Source organism: Ptychodera flava, chromosome 6, assembly GCF_041260155.1.
Source record: "Ptychodera flava strain L36383 chromosome 6, AS_Pfla_20210202, whole genome shotgun sequence".
Lineage (NCBI taxonomy): Eukaryota > Metazoa > Hemichordata > Enteropneusta > Ptychoderidae > Ptychodera > Ptychodera flava.
In genome coordinates, this window is record NC_091933.1 from 21,936,970 (window position 1) to 21,947,363 (window position 10,394).

The following is a 10,394-nucleotide window of genomic DNA, read 5'->3' on the forward strand; positions in this document are numbered from 1 at the left end:
GTTTTCAATAGGTGTGGCTTGCATGTTAATAAAGTTATCAAAGTTTCAAACTCACATTTTTAATTGTAGCAATTATTTAGTTGGCTGTTCTAAACCAAACGAGTATATTCAGTTCTTATCTGTTCTAGTTTTCTATGTATTATGATTTTGAATTGAAAGTCCAATTTATGATTTATTTCTGAAGTTACATTTGGGTATATATCAAGAAATGATAATAAACCCAATGAATCATAATGAGAACACTCATATGTGGACATTACTTGGCATGACCACATCATTTAAAACAAATACACTGATATTTCAAGTCAATTTATTAACTGTTTTATTAGCATAACAGTACTAAAACACCTGTTGGAGAAGTCTACAAAGCCAGGCAAAATTTTATGATGATCTGGTCTGATGATGTCCTTCAGCCAGTTTTCTTTCTTGGAAGTCTAAAAAATGAAAAGTGTGGTGACAATTAGTCAGTTTTAACTGTAGTTTTATGTTATCAAAAATTGTATTGCTGTGACTATACCAAGCACTGATACACACTTGCTTATTTTCTGATACACAAAGGATATACAAGTGACATACAAATGCTTAAAATACATTATGTACTTTGTATTGGCATGGAACACATTGATCAGGGTGTCATCTGCCATAGAGGTGTAGCGTAATACAGCCTTTGATACCATTTGGCTGAAGTACATCATCCTCTCCATAGAAATGAGGGATGTATGACTCAATTTAATTAACCCTCAACCACTTGTACTGATACTATCTGCTTTTAGCTCTAGGCAAGAACAATTGTTTGATTTTAGATAGCCAAACGGTGTTGTGCCATCTTTTGATTTACAGAGGTGGATACAGAGCATACAGGGCCAACTACAGACCAATAAGTAAATGAGTGTAGAGATGAGTGGCATTTACTGTGGAATACCGTATTTTCACTGGAGTCACGTGACATGGCGGCCATTTTGAATTTTGTAACATTGTAAACATATTGCATATCTCGGAAACCACTGGGCCAATCACATTCTGATTCGATGTATAGGAAGCAGTACTCATGCTAAGTACAGGAATTTACACAAAGCAAAACAAACTATTGTACTTATTGTTATAAATACATCATATGTGAACTAACACTTACCAGGACATCGAGACACGCCCTCCTTTCACAATCTGCAACTTTGGACAATAATTTTGAGACTGTGTCAATCATTGGAGTGGTCATTCCATGTGTGACCAAATCTACCTCATGGCATGCTCCCTTTAACCTTGAAGATAGCTCAGCTGCGGGTCTCCCTGTTAAAAATCAAATTTGCTTATTACAAATGGATGATCACAAGGATGGATAGGGTCTCGACTCCTGGCAATTCTGAAGCTACAAGGCAAATGTATGGTATTCCCCTCCAAACTTTTACCCACTCATATTGTATATTCAAAAAATTTGAAGTATAGAAGTACAGAAACTATCTTTGGAGCTGCTGCTTACAGTGGCACAAATACTGTCTGATATACCGGTATGCTTATTATCAAATTGTCGTTGAACTCTGAGCTACATGTAAATTTTTCTAACTTGATTAATTCATTAGTTTCCTTTGAAACTTCCTATTGCAGTAATAAACTTCCTCAAAGGTCATTGACAATACCAACCACAAAATTATACACATGGAGATACAAAGTATCTTTCTGCTACAATTTGATGGTGACATGATGAAAATTTAAAGTTATTCAGATGAAAGTTTATGCTAAGTAATGATTTGTAAAAAGAGCTATAAATTGTAAAATTTGGCTGTATTTATAGTTATTTTGCAAGCACCAGACCACCACCAAAGGTCAAGTTTGTAAGTCCATGACAACGTTTGAGTTCCCGCGTAAACACCTAATGGTTTTGCTGTCCATGGAGTGTTGAAAATTGGTTACTGTAAATTACTCTAGTTGCAGGCGTCTGCATTCTATTTATTGTGCACTTCCAGTACTATATATGCAGGGTTCTCAAAAACTTTTGAAGTAGGCGGAAAATTCAGAAAAGTAGGCGGTTAGCTTCTGTGTGCAACCAGGTTCCCTGGGCGGGGGGGGGGGGGGGGGGGGGGGGGGGGGGGGGAGACAGTTCTGAGCGATTTCATGCATTCTTATACAGTGTATAAAAGGCTATTCCAACATACACACAGGAGGGAGGGTTTCAGGGAGGGGGTCCCCTCCCTGTGTGCAAGAAATTTTTAAAATTTGAAGACATTTTGGAGTAATTTCATGCATTATTGATTGTATGAAAGACCATTTCAGCATGAGAGTGTTAAGGATTATATTTAAATTTGAGACATTTCTGAGCAATTTCATGCATTCTTATACAGTGTATAAAAGGTTATTTCAACACACACAAGGGGGAGGGTTTCAGGGACGGGGTGGGCAAGAACTTTTTAAATTTTGAAGACATTTTGGAGTAATTTTATGCATTCTTGTACAGTATTAAAGACCATTTCAGTATACAGAATAATCATTATCATTGCCAATTACAACATGTTTTCAAGGGATAAAGTTTAAAAAAAGTCAGAAAAATTAATTGATATCACTCAGGCCTGTCAACTGCATTCAGTTGACAAGGATAATAGCAAAATTTCACCAGACTGTTGTGTAGAATTATGTTTAGCTCATGACTTGAACAAACATTTTGAAATACATCATAGAACGTGGGGCCTAGGGTTTTCACAATCCAGATAATGATCCGCTAGAATCCTGACCAGCCTGGCCGTACAAAGTGTTTTACTGATTTAAATAAACGTGATTGACGATACAGTAAAATCAAAGAGTTTATTCAATTCAATGAATTATAGGAACACAATTTTCAGTGAATTTAATTCACTGTACTAATTTCACAATAAAACGAATCCGCGAGCTGATTATTGATTTTTTGCTGATGTTGAATATAATTGAAAAGAGAGCTAAATTTCAGTGTTCATGTTTGATAAAACCTCAAACTAACGACACTGAACGCCAGCCTGTACTACGCCGTGTGTGTACAAAGTACCGGTAGTCAATTGTAACACAGTGACAGTACACACAACGCGATATCGGTCGACCTGAAATTTGACACTGTGATCGACGTAGCGTTTCAATAGTACGAAAAGTGAGACCAAGTAATTTTTTGTTTGTTTAGATTTGATCTAAACCTCCCAAAACCAACAGACAAAGTCAGAAAATCAAAGTTTTCAAGCGTCGACTTTCTCTTCCGGGATGCACACAACCACGGCCCCTCCACAAACGCGATGTCGATCGACTGAGTTGAATATTGACATCGTGATCGACCATGGATTAGATTGACTGGCGTTTCGAAAGTATGAAAAATGAGACTCAGTAACTTGTGCATGTGGTCGCTTTAGATTTGATCAAAAACCTACCAAACCCATCAGACTAGGCCCTACTCTACGCAGAAAACCAAAGCTCTCAAGCGTCGACTTTTCTCTTCCGCGTTTGAGCGAAACAAAAATCGGCTTCATTCGGAAATGGTCGGCTATTGCGGGATAACGTAATTGTATGTTAGTCCAATTTTCGGCTATACCCGATGTGAACGTCGGAATAATTCGGGCTGTGATCGGGCGAGCGAGGTTGACCTCGGCGATTCCCAGTGTATAGTACACCACGTTCGCTGATCGCGGTACTACAGTGATAGCAACAAGTTCACCGCGTAAATTGCTAGACTACATATAGCCACATCGGCACTTCTGAAATATTATCTGCGGCTTGCAAGACCACCAGTACAAAAAAATCTAATTATTGTTATCAAAACCAGAATTTCCGGGCCAGAGAGCGAAACAGTGCTGAAAAGTAGCCGGCCAATATACGAAAGTAGCCGGTCAATTTGGCCGGCACCGGCTAAAAATGAACACGCTGATATGGCATGCAAATAATTGTATCATTTTATGTAAAAGAGGATGAATTGGAAGGCATGACTGCAATGAATTAGTCATTTTAGTGTCACAAGACATTGTTAAATATTTCATAAGATAAATGTGCCAAAATTTTAACTTCCGAGGACAGGTGGCATTTCATTGGTATTCAGAATATGCAAGTGATGATCAAATCAACCACAGTTGTGGTTGGGGGTGGAGGTGTGGAGCACCAACAGGAACTGTGCCTCAATCTATAAGACAATGTTCTATTAAAATAATGACACAATGCACATTTTTTAAAGCAAAAAACTACAATTAATCTACTAGCATTGGCAAAGATTCATCCAGAGTGAGATCTAAGCTAGACCATAATACCTTTCATCAAATCATTCATTAGAATAATATAATTTTTTGTAAAATTTGAATACACTTTATATGGCTGTGTGTGTGATTTCTAGTTTGCTTTTTAACATTTGACATGTCAAACAGTTGTACTAGGAATTTTACAAGGCAATGGCAGTCAAAACAATGCCAGTATTTATACATTTTTTATCAGAATAACGCATCATGATCCACAAGGAAATAAGTAATTCATATAATGTGGATGTACAATTAGGTGATTATTTGGAACATTGCCATGTCAATCATTATGTCTTTTATTTGTTGTGATGTGCCACAAACATTTGAGCACATGCAGAAACACGCAGTGATGCTACAGGTACAACTGTACAACAAATCATGCCAATAAATAGAGACAATACTTTAATTACTAACAACAAAACTTACATTATCTTCCAACCATTTATCAGGTTTGATACTTTTTATCGTCCCAACAGTAATATTATGGGGTCCAATACTTCCAAGGATATTTTCATCACCTCCCTCACATCCCAAGAGGCGCTGCACAGTTTCTAACATACAAAGAACATTGGTATTTTTTCTGAACAGTAAATGACAGTGTGTATGAGGAAGTGACAAGTGTGAGGTAGATTACTAACATACAGAAGATTAAACAATAATAATTTAATATCAGTAACAGAAGATATGCACACTTCATCACAGCTAATCTGAATTATATATAGGAATGTGTAAAATTTATATCAAAGCAACTGAACAACAGCTTTTTTTTCAAAAAGCTTTCACTGCAAGAAATTTTGATATTAAGATATATGTCTGTGTCACAGTTCAGCTAAGGGAGTGGAATATTCATCAGGCTGAGAAAAACTTACCTTTCAGGGTCATTTTGCTGTATATAGTTGATCTGGAAAAGATTTACAAACATATCATTCTTAAAAAATGTATGCAATGTGATAAATGTAATGACAAACAACAACTCACATTACAAACAACTTTATTCTTGTCACCAGAACTTGAAGATTAACATATACTTGTGATCAGTTTAATTAATGGGTACAAGTGGACAACCATGTCTAATTCACAAGATAAACAAAACAGTGATTCTGGTCTATCCACAATACAAATGTACACATTCTAAAAGGAAAATATGACAGGCATTTTCCATGAGCGGTAAAAATTTTGTTGCCCTGTTGCCTCCCACCGTTTTAAGTTTTGTTAATGTAGCCCAAGGACTCAATAATGTAACAGTATTGTGTATCTGCAAATCTTGGCTCCTAAGAGATATTGCTTCCCTCAGGGCAGATTGGTAGAAATACACTATGCAATGCTGTAAGGATAGGAAATGTATGTCTGCCCTGAGAACTGCCCTCAGGGTAGATGGTACATATACACTATGCAATGCTGTAAGGATAGGAAATATATGGCTGCCCTCAGGGCAGATTGGTAAATAGCATAGAAATGTATGTCTGCCCTGAGGGCAGCTCTGATATATTGCTGCCCTCAGGGCAGATTAGTGCAATATACACATGTCCAATGCTGAAAAGATACGAAATGTATGTCTGCCCTGAGGGCAGCTCTGATATATCGCTGCCCTCAGGGCAGATTGGTAGATAGGATACGAAATGTATTTCTACCCATAGGTCAGCTCTAATTACACTGTGCAATGCTGTAAGGTCAGGAAATGTATATCTGCCCTGAGGGCAGCTCACACATAATGCTGCCCTCAGGGCAGATATACATTTCCTGACCTTACCTCATTGCACAGTGTATATCTACCAAACTGCCCTGAGGTCAGCTTACACATATTGCTGCCCTCAGGGCAGTTTGGTACATATACACTATGCAATGCTATAAGGATAATAAATGTATGTCTGCCCTGAGGACAGCTCTGAAATATTGTTGCCCTCAGGGCAGATTGGTAGAGATACACTAAACAATGCTGTCAGGATAGAAATACATGTCTGCCCTGAGAGCAGCTATGATATATTGCTGCCCTTGGGGCAGATTGGTAGATAGCATAGGGAATGTATATGTCTGCCCTGAGGGCAGCTCTGATTATTGCTGCTCTCAGGGCAGATTGGTAGATAGCATAGGGAATGTATGTCTGCCCTGAGGGCAGCTCTGATTATTGCTGCTCTCAGGGCAGATTGGTAGATATACACTTATCAAATGCTGTAAGGATACTGTGCAATGCTGCAAGGATAATAAATATATGTCTACCCTGAGGGCAGCTCTGATATATTGCTGCCCTCAGAGCAGATTGAAAGATAGACACTATGCAATGCTGTAAGGATAGGAAATGTATGTTTGCCCTGAGGGCAGCTCTGAAATATTGCTGCCCTCAGGGCAGATTGATGGATAGCACTGGAAATGTATGTCTGCCCTAAGGACAGCTCTGAAATATTGCTGCCCTCAGGGCAGATTGCTAGATATGTACTATGCAATGCTGCAAGGATAGGAAAATATATGTCTGCCCTGAGGGCAGCTATTATTATATTGCTGCCTTGGGCAGATTGGTAGATAACATAGGAAATGTATATGTCTGTCCTGAGGGCAGCTCTGATATATTGCTGCCCTCAGGGCAGATTGATAGATAGCATAGGAAATGTATGTCTGCCCTAAGGGCAGTTCTGAAATATTGCTGCCCTTGGAGCAGATTGGTAGATACTATATAATGCTGTAAGGATAGGAAATGTTGTCTGCCCTGAGGGCAGCTCTGAAATATTGTTGCCCTCAGGGCACTGTGGTAGATATACACTTATCCAATGCTGTAAGGATACTGTGCGATGCTGTAAGGATAGGAAATTTATGTTTGCCCTGAGGGCAGCTCTGAAGTATTGCTGCCCTCAGGGCATATTGATAGATAGCATAGGAAATGTATGTCTGCCCTACGGGCAGCTCTGAAATATTGCTGCCCGCATGGCAGATTGCTAGATATATACTATGCAATGCTGCAAGGATAGGAAATATATGTCTGCCCTGAGGGCAGCTATGATATATTGCTGCCCTCAGGGCAGATTGATAGATAGCATAGGAAATGTATGTCTGCCCTAAGGGCAGTTCTGAAATATTGCTGCCCTTAGAGCAGATTGGTAGATACTATGCAATGCTGTAAGGATAGAAATGTTGTCTGCGCTGAGGGCAGCTCTGAAATATTGTTGCCCTCAGGGCACATTGGTAGATATACACTTATCCAATGCTGTAAGGATACTGTGCGATGCTGTAAGGATAGGAAATTTATGTTTGCCCTGAGGGCAGCTCTGAAGTATTGCTGCCCTCAGGGCATATTGATAGATAGCATAGGAAATGTATGTCTGCCCTACGGGCAGCTCTGAAATATTGCTGCCCGCAGGGCAGATTGCTAGATATATACTATGCAATGCTGCAAGGATAGGAATCATATGTCTGCCCTGAGGGCAGCTATGATTATATTGCTGCCCTTGGGGCAGATTGGTAGATAGCATAGGGAATGTATATGTCTGCCCTGAGGGCAGCTCTGATTATTGCTGCTCTCAGGGCAGATTGGTAGATAGCATAGGGAATGTATATGTCTGCCCTGAGGGCAGCTCTGATTATTGCTGCTCTCAGGGCAGATTGGTAGATATACACTTATCAAATGCTGTAAGGATACTGTGCAATGCTGCAAGGATAATAAATATATGTCTACCCTGAGGGCAACTCTGATATATTGCTGCCCTTAGAGCAGATTGAAAGATAGACACTATGCAATGCTGTAAGGATAGGAAATGTATGTTTGCCCTAAGGGCAGCTCTGAAATGTTGCTGCCCTCAGGGCAGATTGATGGATAGCATTGGAAATGTATGTCTGCCCTAAGGACAGCTCTGAAATATTGCTGCCCTCAGGGCAGATTGCTAGATATGTACTATGCAATGCTGCAAGGATAGGAAATGTATGTTTGCCATGAGGGCAGCTCTGAAATATTGCTGCCCTCAGGGCAGATTGATAGATAGCATAGGAAATGTATGTCTGCCCTACGGGCAGTTCTGAAATATTGCTGCCCTCGGAGCAGATTGGTAGATACTATGCAATGCTGTAAGGATAGGAAATGTTTGTCTGCCCTGAGGGCAGCTCTGAAATATTGTTGCCCTCAGGGCACATTGGTAGATATACACTTATCCAATGCTGTAAGGATACTGTGCGATGCTGTAAGAATAGGAAATATATGTCTGCCCTGAAGGCAGCTCTGATATATTGCTACCCTCAGGGCAGATTGGTAGATAGCATATCAAATGTACATGTCTGCCCTGGGGGCAGCTCTGATGATATTGCTGCCCTCAGGGCAGATTGGTAGATAGACACTATGCAATGCTATAAGGATAGAAAATGTATGTCTGCCCTGAGGGCAGCACAGATATATTGCTGCTCTTGGGGCATATTGGTAGATATTCACTATGGAGGTAAAAGAATATGCAATTTCTGAAATGTGAAAAGTTTTAATTGTTTGTCTGCACTCACTGGGAGGCGCTTGATTATGATGCTATTTCCATCAGGGCACTCGGCGACTAAGCTGCAATGATTAGGCAAATGTAGCGGCGGTCGCTAGCCAGCATGACTTCGTACGCGACCCTACTGCGTACAAAGCGTACAAAGTCGTGTACAAAGTCATCAAGCCTTGCTAGCGACCGCCGCTGAGGATTGCTAGTTATCCGCGATCAGGTTATGCACCATGCTGACCATAGACCATCGACCATGGATGTATTGCGAAGTAATACTACCATGCAATATCAACTACGTTGTGCAAGTTGACCGTGTGATCATGGCAAACTTGTTGATATATTATGTATTTTCAACTTGTCTCGGGAAATTTGACTTACCTTCACACTTCAGTCATTTCAAATAACACCAGCACGCTATTTGCAAGATGGTTCTGTCACAGTGCAGGGTGGGTTCGGATACGGGTATGCTCTCTGCAGCGTGCTTGGGTTCTTGCCGCGCTTACGCGGATGGGTACAATTTTCAAATAATTTGTGACGTCATTGAATGTTGTGCACATGTTTACTCGGCTTTGAGCTGCCCTGAGGGCAGCGCTGCCCTCAGGTCATTTTTCAGTTGCAACTTCTACCGCCTGCAGTAAGACTGTGGTCCAATTGTACTGTATTCACAACTACTATGATTAATTAATCAATCAATATACAAGTATGTATAATACTTATACAAATGGATACATACACACATATATAGATTTAAGATAGATAGATAGATAGATAGATATAGATAGATCGATAGATAGATATAGATAGATAGATAGATATAGATAGATAGATATAGATAGATATAGATAGATATAGATAGATAGATAGATAGATAGATAGGTAGCAGGGCTCGAAATTAGCGGTAGTCCCGCGTCCACAGACTACCAACTTTTTCCTGGGGCTACCAAAGTCCGTAGGCCACACAGACTACTAAATGCAGTCGAACCCAGCTGGACATAGTAAGGCCAGACCGTGACTTTGTTTTACAAATTACAAAGACGACCTTGCGATGGAACTTTGCAAGAGAGTTTCAATATCTCAACTGATGTACTTGGATGACAGGCATAGATAATGATAGCCAATGAAAATGATATTCTCATTGCATTTTGATCAAAAGGTATCAATCGGAAACTCGTCCCTACAATTATACCAGTTTCCTTTGGGTAACAAAGGTGTGCAAGTATTCACATCAAATGTGTAATAAATTCACTTCTTGGGCAGAATCTTGAAAAAATGCTTTTCCTCGTCTTGGTAATAAAAAACAATAACCCTAAATTAAAATATGCATGGGCTACCAGCCATTGTTACCGGGCTACCGATTTCAGAAAATGGTAGCCCAAGTGGACTACCAGGGAAAAAGTTAATTTCGAGCCCAGGATAGATAGATAGATAGATAGATAGATAGATAGATAGATAGATAGATAGATAGATAGATAGATAGATAGATAGATAGATAGATAGATACTTCGAATTGCCTCAATTACTGATCATTAGTTTGCCGCCAAGAGACTAAGTTTATGTGTGACAAGAAAGTACAGACCTTAAATTTGAAGAACTTTTTTGTAACAGAGAAAGTAGGACGCTTTACCGCTTCGTGAAAACAAACTCGACAAACCTATTAATAAGTGGGGAGGCTTTTCACAAGCTCTGGCGAGAGAAGTTTAGAAAAATC

At 39.7% G+C, this 10,394-nt stretch overlaps 1 long non-coding RNA gene across 1 annotated transcript; it reads right to left on the reverse strand.

Annotated features, from left to right (window-relative positions):
* Nucleotides 1-407: 407 nt before the first annotated feature.
* On the reverse strand, nucleotides 408-9,313 carry LOC139134298 (uncharacterized). Its single transcript, XR_011552774.1, has 5 exons — nucleotides 9,065-9,313; nucleotides 5,102-5,133; nucleotides 4,659-4,783; nucleotides 1,133-1,287; nucleotides 408-434 (listed from the first exon to the last, which is right to left on the reverse strand). It is a non-coding gene; the product is annotated as an uncharacterized lncRNA (long non-coding RNA).
* Between the last annotated feature and the right edge of the window lie 1,081 nt (nucleotides 9,314-10,394).